The sequence below is a fragment of the Pteropus medius genome, unplaced genomic scaffold (genome assembly GCF_902729225.1).
Source record: "Pteropus medius unplaced genomic scaffold, Ma_sr-lr_union100, whole genome shotgun sequence".
NCBI lineage: Eukaryota > Metazoa > Chordata > Mammalia > Chiroptera > Pteropodidae > Pteropus > Pteropus medius.
In genome coordinates, this window is record NW_024348242.1 from 462164 (window position 1) to 475617 (window position 13454).

Below are 13454 nucleotides of genomic sequence, written 5' to 3' on the forward strand. Positions count from 1 at the left end.
TTGCACCCAGAAGAAACGCCCTGACCGGAGGCCCCGTGAGGACAGAGGGCTCAGGCACGTGTGGGTACAGTCCGCCGGGGTCCGTCCACGGCAGCAGAGCCCACCGGGAATTCTCGAGCACTGTGGCCTCGCGGACAGCGGCTGTGTCACCGGTGGTCCAGAGATGCGTGGCCGTGGAAACGGCCATGCGGAGCCCCTCTGCCCGGGAGCTGGGAAAGACCCCTCACCTGGCAGTGCGCACCTGGGCCAAACGCCGCCCGCCGAAGCGCCTTTAAGGGAGGTGCTTCCTCATGCGGCAGGTCTCGGGGTCACCGAGGGGCGGGCACAGCACTGGGCAGATCCGTGAGGGCCCAGACCCTCGCCCAGGGGAGCAGGGCCCAGAGAGGGCGGGTTCTCTGGAGAGACGACGGAGGTGGCCGCAGGTGGGCGTGGGGCCCGGGGTCCGGGCCTGAGCTCTGGGCCGCTGGGACCGGGGAGGCCTTCCCTGGCGTGTCCACGTCTGGCTGGGCCGTTTCTCAGCCGGCCGTGACTCGTCCAAGATCTCTGCTGGCTAGGGATGTCTGAGCAGCACTGCTCTGCTGGCTGTGTCCCCTCCAATGAGCTGTATGGTCAGCTGTCCACCCGGGAAGCCGCGGGGCTGCCTGGGCCATCCCTGCATCACCCTCGTCACAGCAACTGGCCGGGAGCTGTCCATGACCCCCCCGCGGCCGGGGCGGCTGGCAAACGCAGTCTTTCTCTGGGTTCTGGTGCTTTGGGGGCGCGTGGTCTGCAGGATGGACCACTCCCAGACGTGCGGCTCTCGGACCCAGCCTCTTGGCGTGCGGGTCTGGGGGCTTGGCCCGGAGGGAGCCAGGGAGAGAAGGAAGTCGGCGGAGGGAGAGAGGAGCCGAGGCGGGCGAGGCGGCAGGGCATGGCGGCTCCGCGGGCCTGGTGCCACACTGGGGTTTGCGCCCCTGGCCCCCGTCGGACCTCGCGACCGCACACACACTGCCACTCACCACCACGAGCTGTGGCCGGAGGGTCTGCCTGGGGCCGGGACCCCTCACTCCCCACCCACGCCCAGGGCTCTCGGCTCCGAGGCCTCGCCCCCCGCGGAGCTGGGCTCCCCCAGGGCAGAGGGGGGGGCTGGCTGGGGCTCCCGGGGGGTCTGCTCGCCTCACACAAAAGGCCCTCGCCTGTTGCCTTCCTCTGCGCCCCGCTGCCTGCCGGCGGGCGCCCCACCTCTGAGAGCCCTTCCTGTTCTTCCAGAAGCACCTGGATTCCTCTTCCGTGGCGAGAGCTCCGGAGAGGCTGTTCTTTCCTTCTTTTCTTCTTTTTTTCGGTTTGTGTTTTTCAAAGAACTGAAAGCAAGCTGTTACGTGTCACCGGAGCATATGAGAGGAAGCGTGTATTTTCCACACACAGCTGCTCCCACTCTCAGACCCAGGAATGCAAAGTTTTGGAAAGAGAGCACCACAGATCGTCAGAACGTCCCAGATGGCGGCTGAAATGGTGGGACCGGCTCCCTCGGAAGCTGGAACGTTCCCCGCACACAGAACCCGCCTGCGTGCGTCACTCTCGGGGTGTCTGGGAAGCGCCGGCCTCTCTCCTTCCTCCCCCGCAGATGTCCCTGGGACCTGCCAGAAGGGCCCCGGGCTCGAGTTCTGGGGTGGGGATTAGGGAGACCCTGGCAGCGGGCTGTGGGGACCCCAGGGGACCCGAAGCGGGGCCTTGGGGGTGCCGGGCCAGCGAGGCATGCTGGGACAGTATTTCCACTCAGTAATTTTACATTAGAGACCAACGAGACCAGCCACGCTTTCTAAAGCTATATTCAGCTTTATGTAAGACTGAGAGAGTTTATGCGAAAATGCCAATCGTCCACATCAAGGATTGCTAACGTTGTTATTTTTAACCGGGACTGGCTTTGGGGCGTGGAGGGGATGGGGTGGCATCTGAGGACCCCCTGGAGGCATCGCAGGCCCAACCGGCACGCAGGGGCCATTCCTGAGCGCGGCTGGGTTGTGCTCCGGGTCACATACTGACTGCAGCGTCTGCCGATGAATCTGACGTCTCATCAGGAGAAAGGAAAGGCTGTGGGACAGTCGGCCTCAGGCTCCTTTGGTGGCAAGTGACGGAAAATCGACTTGAACTAATTTGGGCAAAGGAGGGATGTACTGGAAGGGGTCCCCACGACCCCAGGCGGGGACAGGTGACCGAGCCACGGGGTCCGGGGTGCCCCTGAGTGGGGACTTTGCGCTCTCTGGCGCCTGTGCCTCCGGCATCAGCTCGGCTGGACATGCCCCTGCCTCAGCACCCCCAGGGCCTGTCACCCGAGAGAGCCGCGCTCTCCTTCCTGTGTGGGATCAAAGTCCCAGGGCAAGACTTGGGCCAGGCTGGGCCACTCGGCCTGGCGGTGTCCGGAAGTGGAGCCCCCCGTGCCCCCCGAGTCACTCAGACAGGAAGGAGCCGTCTCCCACAAGGAGGGCGGGTGGGCCGCCCGCATCCCTGGCTCTGGCCCCGTCTTCCCCGGAAGCAGCCAGGAGCCCTCCGTGACTCCCCAGTGACGGCGCCCTTCCGTCTGCAGGTCCACCTCTCTCTGTGTGACCAGTCGAGCTGAAGGGCCAGCAAGCCCCAGTCTGGACACGTGGCCTGTCCGGAGACGACAGAGAACTTGGGAGGCTGCGCACCCTCCAGTCCCCACAGAGGTGAGCGTAGCTGACACGGAGCCCCGAGAGGCACACGTGCTCCTCGTGTGGTTTACGGACCCTTGATCTGGCCGAGCCTGGACGCCCACCCGCCCCCAATCGCAGGAGCTAGTGAATCCCATTTGGTTCTGTCATTTGCCACGGAAACAGTCCTGACCAACCTGCCAGATACTGATTGTCACGTCGGCAAATGTCTCAGAGGCTCACGACGAAAAATGCTTACTCTTGGCATTAACATCTCGTGTCATTTTCCAATGTAGGTCATCAGGGGCTGGGTGGCAGGTATGGGCTCCAACCTGAGGGCTCATCGAGAGACCCAGGCCCCTCCCGCCCACGTCTGACCCTCTCCGTTCTGCTGCTGGCCAGTGGAGACAGGGTGAGAGGTAGGTCCAGGCTTGGAGGTTGCCCAACATTTCTCCTTGCATGCCATTGGTCGTAACTCAGTCACGTGGCTACACCGGCCAGCAAAGGTGTCCGGGAAATGTGGTCCGGCTGTATGTCCAAGTAGACCAGGAGAGAGGGCAGGCTCTGGCCAGCTCTGCTGCTGACCTGCTCACCTGGGCCTGGTGGGTTTGCTTCTTACCAGAGGCTGGACTGATGCTCAGAGCTGGGCTGCACCCCCTGTCCCCTCTCTGCCCTGCCTGTGAGTTGCCTGGGTGCTGAATCCATACCACACAGCCTCATTGTACCGCGTCCCACGCCTGGAACACTCGTGGGATTGACAGAGGCAATTTGATCGGCAGGTTCTGAGAAAACCTGGTCACGCCTTCCACGAGACATTCCAGTCATGTGTCCGTTTTGCACCCGTAAGCTAATGGATGAAGTGCTTCTAAGTGGGTTGGCGGAGGCAGCTCTGCTCGCGTTATCTGGGGCAGTCGAAGCTGTCTGCAGAGGGGAGGGGAGCTTAGCAAAAAGTGATTTCGGAGGGGGCCGCCTCCTGGCCAGCACTCAGGATGACTGCTTAAGTCACTGCTTGTCGAATCAGAATAACACAGACCTTAAGTGTCCCCTGCCCCCCAGGCCCACCTGCTTCTCGCATTTATCTGCTCGGGGAGAGTGGGGAGGGAGAGTTTGGGCCCAGGGCACGGGAGGCGCCAGGCGGAGGTTGGCAGGAAGAGAGGAGATTTAAATTCAGCCACTTGAGACACAGCTTCCTCGGGAAGGAGCATATGGGACTCGTCCGATCCGGCTCCCTGATCCATTCTGAGTCTCTGCCAGGACGCTCAGCCAGGAGGCGCGGGGAGGAGGGGAGGGAGGGACAGGGAGGGACCTGTGTCGGGGCTGGGGGAATGGACGGGGACCCTCGGTCTTGGCTCGGGGACTCGGCCTGGAAGCTGGGGGTCTGGTGGGGTCTGACTGACGACGTGGCACCGAGTCTCAGAACGCTGGGCTGTCGTCACCGTGTTTCTCGTTCCTTGCAGTGTCTGTAGGTCGCTTGGTCTTTGGCGGCCAGTTTGACCTGTGCAATGACCGTCATCTTAGTCTCATCTATGTATCAGGGTCGCTGAGGGCATCGGTGGCGGCAGCTGCGCAGCGAAGCCCAGCGGCGGGCGCCTCGTCCTGCACGCACGTGTGTCAGGTGCTCGTTCCCACAGCGGGCTGTGCCGGCCGGTGCGGGAGGTGGGTCCGAATGCTCCTTCTCCCTCGCTCACGACTTCTCACTTGCAGATTTTATGTCCATTTTACAGTTGACAAAATCTGACACTTGTCCAAGGTCGCACAGCCAGAGTGATTGATCTGACGGATCAGGCGGTTTGAGCTGCTGGACGAGAGTGGTCAGCAGAGGGGACAGGAGGGGGACAGGAGCACAGACGTCCTGTGTGCCCTGCCCCGGGAGCCTGGGGGACTCACGCACCGAGGGCTCGCAAGCTCCCAGGGGCAGAGGGGCCGGGAGGGTCCCCTGGCCTCAGCCCCCGTGCCTGCCTCTCGGGCTCTGCCAGGGTGTCCGGGAGACCACTGAGACCTCACGGCCTTAACTCTCAGGGAACTGGCGCCCGTCCCCTGCCTGTCCCCAGCAGGGCACGGCTGTGCTTGGTGGGAATCTGTGAGGACAGACATCATGAGCTATGGCAGCAGGGTGGGGGCTGCGCCCCCGCTGTCCCCGGAAGCCCCAGCAGAGGCCCCGGCACAGAGCTGGGGGACGTAGGGCAGAACCGGACCTGCGTGTCCGCTTCTTGCTGCTTCTGAGGAGGCGGCTTGACTGACAGCTGGTGTGCCATGCCTTTGAGGTGGGAACTCTCACCCCATTTCTCGGAGAAGGAAATCAGAGCCAAGGGGACGAGGTGCCCTCTGAGCCCTGCAGAAACCATGCTGAGCTGGGACATTTGCCGGGACGTCTTCCAGGAAAGGAGATGAATAGGCCAAGGCCGTTTTGATGGGTGACAGAATCTCAGCTCAAAAAGGCCAGCAGAGCTCATGTACCCGGATCCAGCAGAGTGGGGTGCGGGTCCCGTGCCCCCCAGGACTCACTCGCCTTCCTCCGCTGGGCTCTGTATTCTCAGCCCAGCTTTTCTGGTGCTGTGACGATGGTCTCGCCCACGTCCCACCAGATATGCACAGCTGCGGCGAAAACAGCACCGTCTGCCAGTTTTCCTCAAGTCCAAGCACTGGGCCCTCTTGGCCTGTCTTGGGCCATGTGTCCACCTCCAAACCAGTCCCTGGACCAGGAGGATGAAATGTGCTACGTGGCCGCGTGAGTCATGCCCGGTTCTGGACCTGGGAGTGGGCTTTACCTCCCCTCCAGCAATGGATTTAGAATAGGTGGCTCCTCGAAGAAACCTTGGAGAAGAGTTAAAAGAGGAGGAAGATGGAAACTCACAGACTCCAACGGAGCCCTCGCTCAGGCTCGTTCACTTTTTCCGTGAGGAGGACATAGGAGCTCCATGTGGCCACATTTCTGAATACCTTTAGAGACGCCAGAAATCCTTTTAAATGAGAAATTCTGATTTGTAAATATTGGTAAATAACTCAAAAATTCGAAGAAGTGTCGGTGGGCCGGGAAAGCAGATTCGATGGGAGCGCGTGGAAGCTTCTTTGAAAGGGCGTTGCATGTGGAAGGGTCAGAGTAAGTTGGGGGCCTTGGAAGAAAGATCCTTAACCTCATCCTCCTGGTCCAGGAAGGTGGGTCGAGGCGTCTCCCAGGCTCCAGCCTCCAGGGGCTCCACGTCCCTCCGCATTCGTCCGCCTTCACTTTCGAGGCTGGGGGTTCGGGGCCCAGGGTTCTGAGGGCATCTCAGCTCCCCCGGCTGGGCGGGAATCATGGTAGCCTGCTGTGTGCAGTGTTTGAGATTCAAATTAAAAGGAAGCTCGTTTGGGAAAACTCAGTTCCACAGAAGCCTATAATTGGAGCCTGTGGGAACATTTACACTCATGGAGAATTAATGGAAAGCTTTGTTGCTGCTTTTAAGGAGAAATCTTGGGAATTTCACCACGAGGCTCTGTGGGCTCCCTGAACTCAGGCCCTCCCAGCTTCACTGCCGGCAGCGGTGGGGCCTGGACAAGCCTGGGTGAGGCGGCCGCCTGCCCCCAATCACTCCGCTCCTGTCTCGAGGGCCGGCCTTCCTTCCATGTGCCCAGCTTTGTCCCTCTGCACCCCAAGGACCTCATTCACTGTGTCCCGGGGCATTTCCTGTCCCCCGTCCTGGAGGCCAAACCCCAAGACCCAGGCGCGGCAGGGCTGGCTCCTCCTGAGGACTCTCCTCGGCTGCAGATGGCCGTGTCCTCCCTGCACCTCCCGCGGTCGTCCCTCTGTGCGTGTCCTCGTCTGCTCTTCTCACAGAGACACCATCATGTGCGGATTAGGGCCCCCTGCTCTGGGGCCACCTCATCCCACCTGAATGGGTTGCATCTGCAAGGACCCTATGTCCACAGGAGGCCACATGCGGGGTGCTGGGGACACGTGAATTCTAGGGATTCCAATTCAGCCCATGACATCCGCAGAAAGGGGCCAAGGGGGTCCGTGCGACATTGGACGAGCTGACATCCAGTCAGGAGGCCACGCGGCACATGCTCCACTGTGATGAGGACTTGCCAGGACGCAGGGGACCCTGCGAGACACCCTCACAGCGGGAGCCTCCAGAGCCTGGTGTGAGCGCGATGCTGCCTGCTGTCCCCAGGGGGATGGCCCGCCGGTGCTTCATCTGGGAAAGGCTGGCGGTCGTTCAGCCGGAGGGGACTCCGTGAAGTGACCGGCTGTCCCTTGATCACGGCCGCCCGCGGCTCGCCACGTCGGGGACGCTGCGGCTCGGGGCCAGACCCCCCTTCCACCTTGCTCGCGGCTCCCCAGTAAATCCCGTGCCCGCTGTGCTGTTCCGGGTCCGTGTCTGTTGCCGGCAGCCAGAGACCGATGGCGTCTGTGCCAGGGCGGGCCCTGCACCCCAGCCCCTTGCCCAGCATGTGACAGGTCCCCCCACTCTGACTCGTGACCAGCAGCCGAGAAGCGAGCGGGCCGAGCAGCACGTGCGCCTCTCCCGTGTCCTCCGCCCGTCGTGAGCACCGCCGGGGCGCGGCTGCCGGCCCGTGGCGGGGCAGAGCCGGCTCGGGGAGGCCGAAGAGCTGCCCACTCGGGCCCAGTGGACCGCAGACGCCTGGGGAGCCTGGCCACGTCCACGAGAGCCGACCAGCCAGCACGCGTGTGACCGCAGCCTGCGGAGTCCTGAGCGGTGGCTCATCACGCGACACGACCTGGTGGCAGGCCGTCAGCGCCCAATCCAACACGCGGTCAGAGGAGCCAGGACGTCCCTCGGGGTGTGAGGACAAGTCCCGGTGAGCAGTTTCCTTTGATAAAAGTCATTAAGAAAATTATATGTGGTACTGAAATTATATAACTGTTATTACAGCTTATTTAAAAATTATTCGGATTTAATTGATCAATTAGATTAAATTATACAGCAGTGAGCGCTGGCAAAGGCCCAGGCCAGAGCTCGCGGAATTGGAAAAGCCCCCCCACCCCCGGCCCGGCCCTGGGGAGCCTGCGGCAGAGACACTGTTACCACAGCTGTCACCGGCGATTCTAGATGGTCTGTCCAGGACGGCGTGCGGTGACGTCCCGGCATGGGTGGCCTCACGTCGTCCTGGGGGACGCGATGGTGAGGTGCCGTGATGCGCTCCTGGCACAGGACGGTCCCAGGCGCCTGTCCCCGCACCATCACGCCACCTCCTCAGGTCACCCTAGCAGCCGACAAGCCCATGAAGGCCAGACACGGCCGGCGGGGTCCTGGGGGCCAGCTTTCTGAAGACCATATTTGCGGATGAGAACTTGAGTACAGATGTCCCCGAGGGGAGCGGCTTCGTCACGGGCACACGGCAGGCTCCAGCTCCCTTCAGAAGAGTCTGGGGCAGTGTGACCTCAGCCCCGGAGGAGCTCAGAGCCTCCTCCCTCCCTCCCCCTCCCTCCATCCTGCCTTCCATGCACACTCACTGGGGGCCTGCAGAGCGGTGCTGGGGTACAGCACAGAGTGTGGCCAGCACCCAGCACCCTCCACCGCTGGGTCCCAGGTGGCCGACCATCCCTTCAGGAGGGGACAGCGGAGCACAGCAGTGGCAGCGCTGGCCAGAGCCACCATCCCAGAGCGCTCAGGATGATTGGTTTATGGGGAATGTGCACTCGTGGTTTGGGAACAGCTTGCTCCTTCTCACTAAATAGAACGGAAAGGTGGTGGCAGGGCCACTGTGCCCGCGGCACACGCATGTACGCAGGTGACCGTCACCAATCTTCCTGCACGATGCTTTGCTTTGGGGCCCACCTTTGGGGCGTTCAGTGGAAAACCCGGAGTCGGAGAGACTGCGGGGGGGGGCGCGCTCACGTCTCGACCCTACCCCTATCGCTCTCAGTTCCCAGGTGTCACTGACGGTGCTGAGCCCTTCTGCCACCAGCTGGGAAAGAGTCTTCGGGAAGCAAGGCCCTGGTGACACTTGGGGAGACCAAGGAAGTCGCTTCCCGGGACTGTGGCCTGCAGGGCTTTGTGTTTGCAAGGGAGGGAGGTCTGTGAGCCGGCAGCGGAGGCCCAGCCCATGAGAGCCGACGCCAGACAGGAAGTGCGCAGGGCTGTGTGACGGACGCCGGGCTGCAGGCGAGGCTGGATCCAGGGGCCCCAGCACTGAGAACACGGGTGAACGGGTCTCCCTTTATTTATCCATGATACAAACTGTCGTGACTGTTTACATTTGAATCTCATTGTCAAGTCTTTCTGTGAGTTTCCCAGGATGGCATAACACATTGCTACAAGCCGGGCAGCTTGCAACGACATAACTTTATCCTCACTGGAGGCTAGAAATCCCAAATCAAAGTGGTCAATGCAACACAGCATCTGACTGGTCCCGAGTGATGCCAGCCAGAGCCTGGGGCGGAGCCGGGCCAAGCCCTGGACCCAGGTCCCCCCAGAACAGACACTGTTAGCAGAAGGGGTGACGGTGGGTGGCAAAATGGCGGATGTCCACCATGGCGACATAGCTCCTCTCCCAGCCCCTGAGGGACAGACGCGGCCTTTTCAGACAGTGTCCCGTGTTGTTACATAGAATTTAAAGTGTGTGTGTCTGGATGATGGAACAGATTCCACCTCAGAGAAGCAGGAGGTCCTGCCTTTGGTGACAGCGTGGGTGAGGCCGGAGGACGGTCCGCTCGCTGAGGTAAGTCAGACAGAGAAAGACAAATGCCGTCACCTCACTCACGTGTGGCCGTGAAGAGAGCAGGGAGGGGGCTGGCTCGGGCCGGGGAGGGGACAGGGAGATGCCGGCCGGAGGGGCTGGGCGTGAGGAAGCTGGGGTGCGCCGTGGACACCGGCCACGGGGGACCCGTCCGTGGCATGGCAGGAAGTGTCCTCACGGGTGGATCTCGATGGCCACGCCCCCCGCATGGTGACCGTGGGCGGTGACAGCTATGGAGACGGGTTCACCGTGTGCGCCTCATCACGCCGTCCGTCTTCACTACCCAGAATTTTTATTTGTCGATTTTACCCTACGAAGCCGAGAAAATATGGTCTTGTTTTATGGGTGTTCTGCAGCTGCCCGCTTCCCCTGAACCACGCTGGTGACACTTCCCGGGGGGGCCGGGGGGCGCGGGGCGGCTTGTCCCAGGCAGCGAGGCCTTCCGCGTGCGGACCCCGGGCCAGCCCCCCGCCCCGCAGGCCGCCCCCCGCGCCCCGGGAGCCTGTTCTGCTCTGGGAACCCAGGCGGGCAGCAGCGGCCCCCCGACTGGCTGCCGAAGCAGACGGGCGCCGTGTGGGTGACTCGCCACCGCTGTCGGTTGTCGCCGTCCGTGCACCTCCCCGAGGGCGCCGGCCTCGCTCCGCAGGGCCGGGCCTCACGAAGACGGGGCTGTGCCGGGCTGGGGGCCAGGAAGGGCGGCTTTCGGGTCTGTTCCCCGCCCGAGGCGGCAGAAATGGACGCGTTCGGTGGCTGTTTTCCCTCTGGCAGGAGGAAGAGCATCCAGTGGGGACCTTTCCAGCCGAAACGCCCCTGCGTGTGGAAGCCAGAGACCGATGCTTCTCCCCGGGCAGAGCCCTCTAGGCGGGGACACCGAGTCTGCGGTCCCCGTGGGGCTCCCTCGCTGTCGTCGGCGTGTCTGTGATGGTGCCGGGCTGAGGTCGCAGCTCTCCCTGGCCCGACGTCGGCGGGAGCCCCGGGCGGATGGCCCTTCCTCCGGGTCCTCCGGGTCCTCGCGGGCACTGCGCAGAGCCCACGCCATCCTGGCAGCCACGCGGGGCCTCGGACGGGCCGTCCAGGCTGGGCAAGTGGGCAGCCTGGCCCCACAGCCAGGGCCCGCGTGGTGGTCCCGGAGCCTGTGGCAGGAGCGTGGACCCGACACCTCCTCCCGTTCGGCCCTGGCTGTGTAGCTCCCCCAGCGTGTGGCCTGGACGGCCACCTGGTGTCCCGAGCCCCGGTCGCCCTGGGGCGGTGACGGTATTGGCAGCGGGCGGCGTCTGGGACTCCCGGGGAGGCGCGTGGAGTCGGGCGTGGGCACGGCGTGTGGGCTGTTTGGGGAACAGCATGGGCTCCCGTTTATGGACCGGCTCCGATGACGTGATGTGAGCAGAAGAGGTGACGCTGGTGACGGGCAGAGCGAGCGTCTGGTGGTCGGAGGCCCGGTGGGACAGGCCGTCCCCGAGGCATGGTCTGGGACCTGACAGAGGGTAGAGCAAGCTCCCGTGTGGCTGCTCATAGGTGGGGATGCCCCTCCCCACAGAGCGGGGCATTGCCGCTGACCATGATGGCCTCGGAGGGCCAGGAAGGTCAAGGTCGTGGAACTGCCCCCCACAGGCATGCAAGCCACCTGCAGCCGCCTGCCTGGGACCCCCAGTACCTTCCTGGAGGGACAGCCCCGCACAGAGCCAGCAGGCCCTCGGGTGGGGCCAGGCGTTGAGTGCTGGATTAAGTGTCTGGTTGGCCAACAGTTTGTGAGTGACAGTCGCTAACAGCCCTTGCTCAGAACGCAGGAGCGGGAAGATGCCTGGCCCTCGTCCTCCAGCTCGGATGATGAAATCTCACGGGCGGTGAGGAGCCAGGGCACCGCGGGAGCCGTGTGTGTGGCAGATGGCCGTGCGGTTTGGCCCGGCCCCGCTCCACGCGGCAGCTCACGAGGTGAGTCAACGCGGACAGCGAGCCTGGCTAACGGCGGCTGAGCCCTAGCTGTCCACCTGTCTCGCGTGGCTGGATTCTGCGGCAGGCAGCCCAGGGCCGGTGACGCTCGGTGACACTGGCAGGGACCCCCCGCCCCATTCTCCTGTCCTGCCATCCAGACTGCACTGACTTTCATCCGTGTGCTCATCGCTTCATGGTCCTCATATGGCTGCTGCTCCCTCAGGCATCACATCTGCGTCCCAGGGAGGACAAAGGGGAGGGGCAGAGGGCAAAAGCTGCCAGAACAGCGGAGCCGGCGCCTCTTCGCTGCGGGCCCGCCCTGTGTGCTCTGCCTCGGCCGGTCCAGGGGGCCGGAGACCGGGTGGCCCACGAGCAACCGACACTTGTGTCTCACGGTTCTGGAGGCCGGAAGCCCAAGACCACGGGGCCGGCACGGCCGGGTGCTGGCGAGAGCCCCCCGGGGGCAGCGGTCTTCTCGCTGTGTCCCCACCGGCTGGAAGGCACGCGGGCGCTCCCTGGGGTCTCTTCTGTAAGGGCACTGGCCCCATCCATGGGCTCCCCCCTCAAGACCTAACCACCCCCAAAGCCCCACCTTCTAGTACCATCCCCATGGGCGCTGGGGTTCCACACGCAAGTCCCGGGGACATAGGCGTTCAGCTCAGCACCACCTGTAGGCCCGTTGCAGGCTGGTTTAGACCAGTCAGGATTTGCTTCTTGGTCTGAAATAGGTGCTTGTGGCCAAGAGGCGTCTGCTGCCATCTGCACACATCGAGGCTCCCACGTCAGGGAAGGGAAGGTCTGCCCAGGGGGACCCCTGTCCAGGGTGTGACAGAGACGCCCGCATGGGTGGTGTGGTGCCCGGTGGAATCGGCTCCATCTCCAGCATCTGTGTGACCTCAGGCAACTTATGAGCCTCTCTGTGCCTCTATGACCTTTTCTACAAAATGGGTATGAAGATGCCCCCCTTTGAGAGTTCCTATGAGGTTTAAGTGCATTTTGTATAGAACTTAGAGCAGCATCTGGCACACGGTAAATGCTCTTTAAGTATTTGGTAAACAAATGAGAAGTTGAAGCCTGAAGCCCAGATGAAGACTTTGTCCTACAGAAGGGGCCAGCAAGGGACAGGCTGATGGTCACTGCCCAGGACCGACGAGGCACTGACACGGGACCTATGAGGCTCGGTCGGTCTCGGGGAACTCGAGTTCCGTCGCTCTTTCAGGGCGTTTTGGGAGAAGGAAGAAAACGACCTCCGTGTTGGTTAATAGTCCCCTCCGCCCCACTCCCTGCCAGATTCTCCCCCACACACGGTCCCTCCCCCGTCACTCGCTCATCCTCATGCTGGTGCCACTGTCTCCTCTCTTCCTCACCGGCCCCTCCCTGCCCCCTCCCTGCTCCCGAGCACCCCGCGCACCCCGCACCCGCCGAGGACCGACGTGGGCCCGCCAGCTGTCACATGGGGGCATCCAAGGGTGGGACCCGTGGCTAATGAACGGATTCCACAAACACCTCTGTTGGTTCTGTAAAGCCACTCGCAGTCAGAGCCAGCGGCCCGAGTGGAGTCAGGGGAAGGCAGAGTCGGAGTTGGGACGTTGGGGCATCGTTAGCCCCCCACTTTGTCTCCGGGCAGGAACGGCAGCTCAGCATTTGGAGGTCGGTTGCTCAGCGAGGACCTGGCCCGTGTACCCACCCTCTGCCCTCGCATCCGGCCACCTCCTGCTGAGAGGGTCTGGGGGTGGCGGGGAGGAAGGCCACCCCCACTCGGAGGCTGGATGTCGCTTCTCAGAGGGTCTTGGCTCAGGAGAGTGACGCCCACCGTGCCCGAGACCCGACCCCACCGATGACTTTGGTCTAAACCAAAATTCACCGCCCTTTGTCTTCCCTTCCACAAGACGGTCGCATTAAATTCTAACTTAACAGTAACTATGCACTGCGCTCTGGGAGGCTGGCCTCTGGGAGTGTGAGTGAATTGGGAATAAAACCCTGATTTTCCGGAAGGTTGTCATGTGGGTCATGAGCACTGTGCACCCAGCCATCTCCAGCTCTCCCTCTTCCAAGCCTGCGGTAGGATTTCCCTCCTACCCCCAGCCCCGTTTGTGCGGGGAGTCCACAAGCGATGAGTGGAAACAGCAGGCATCCCTTCTAGGCTGGGCACTTAACGGCCAGTCCGAGGCCCTGCTCAGCTGTCCGCTCCCC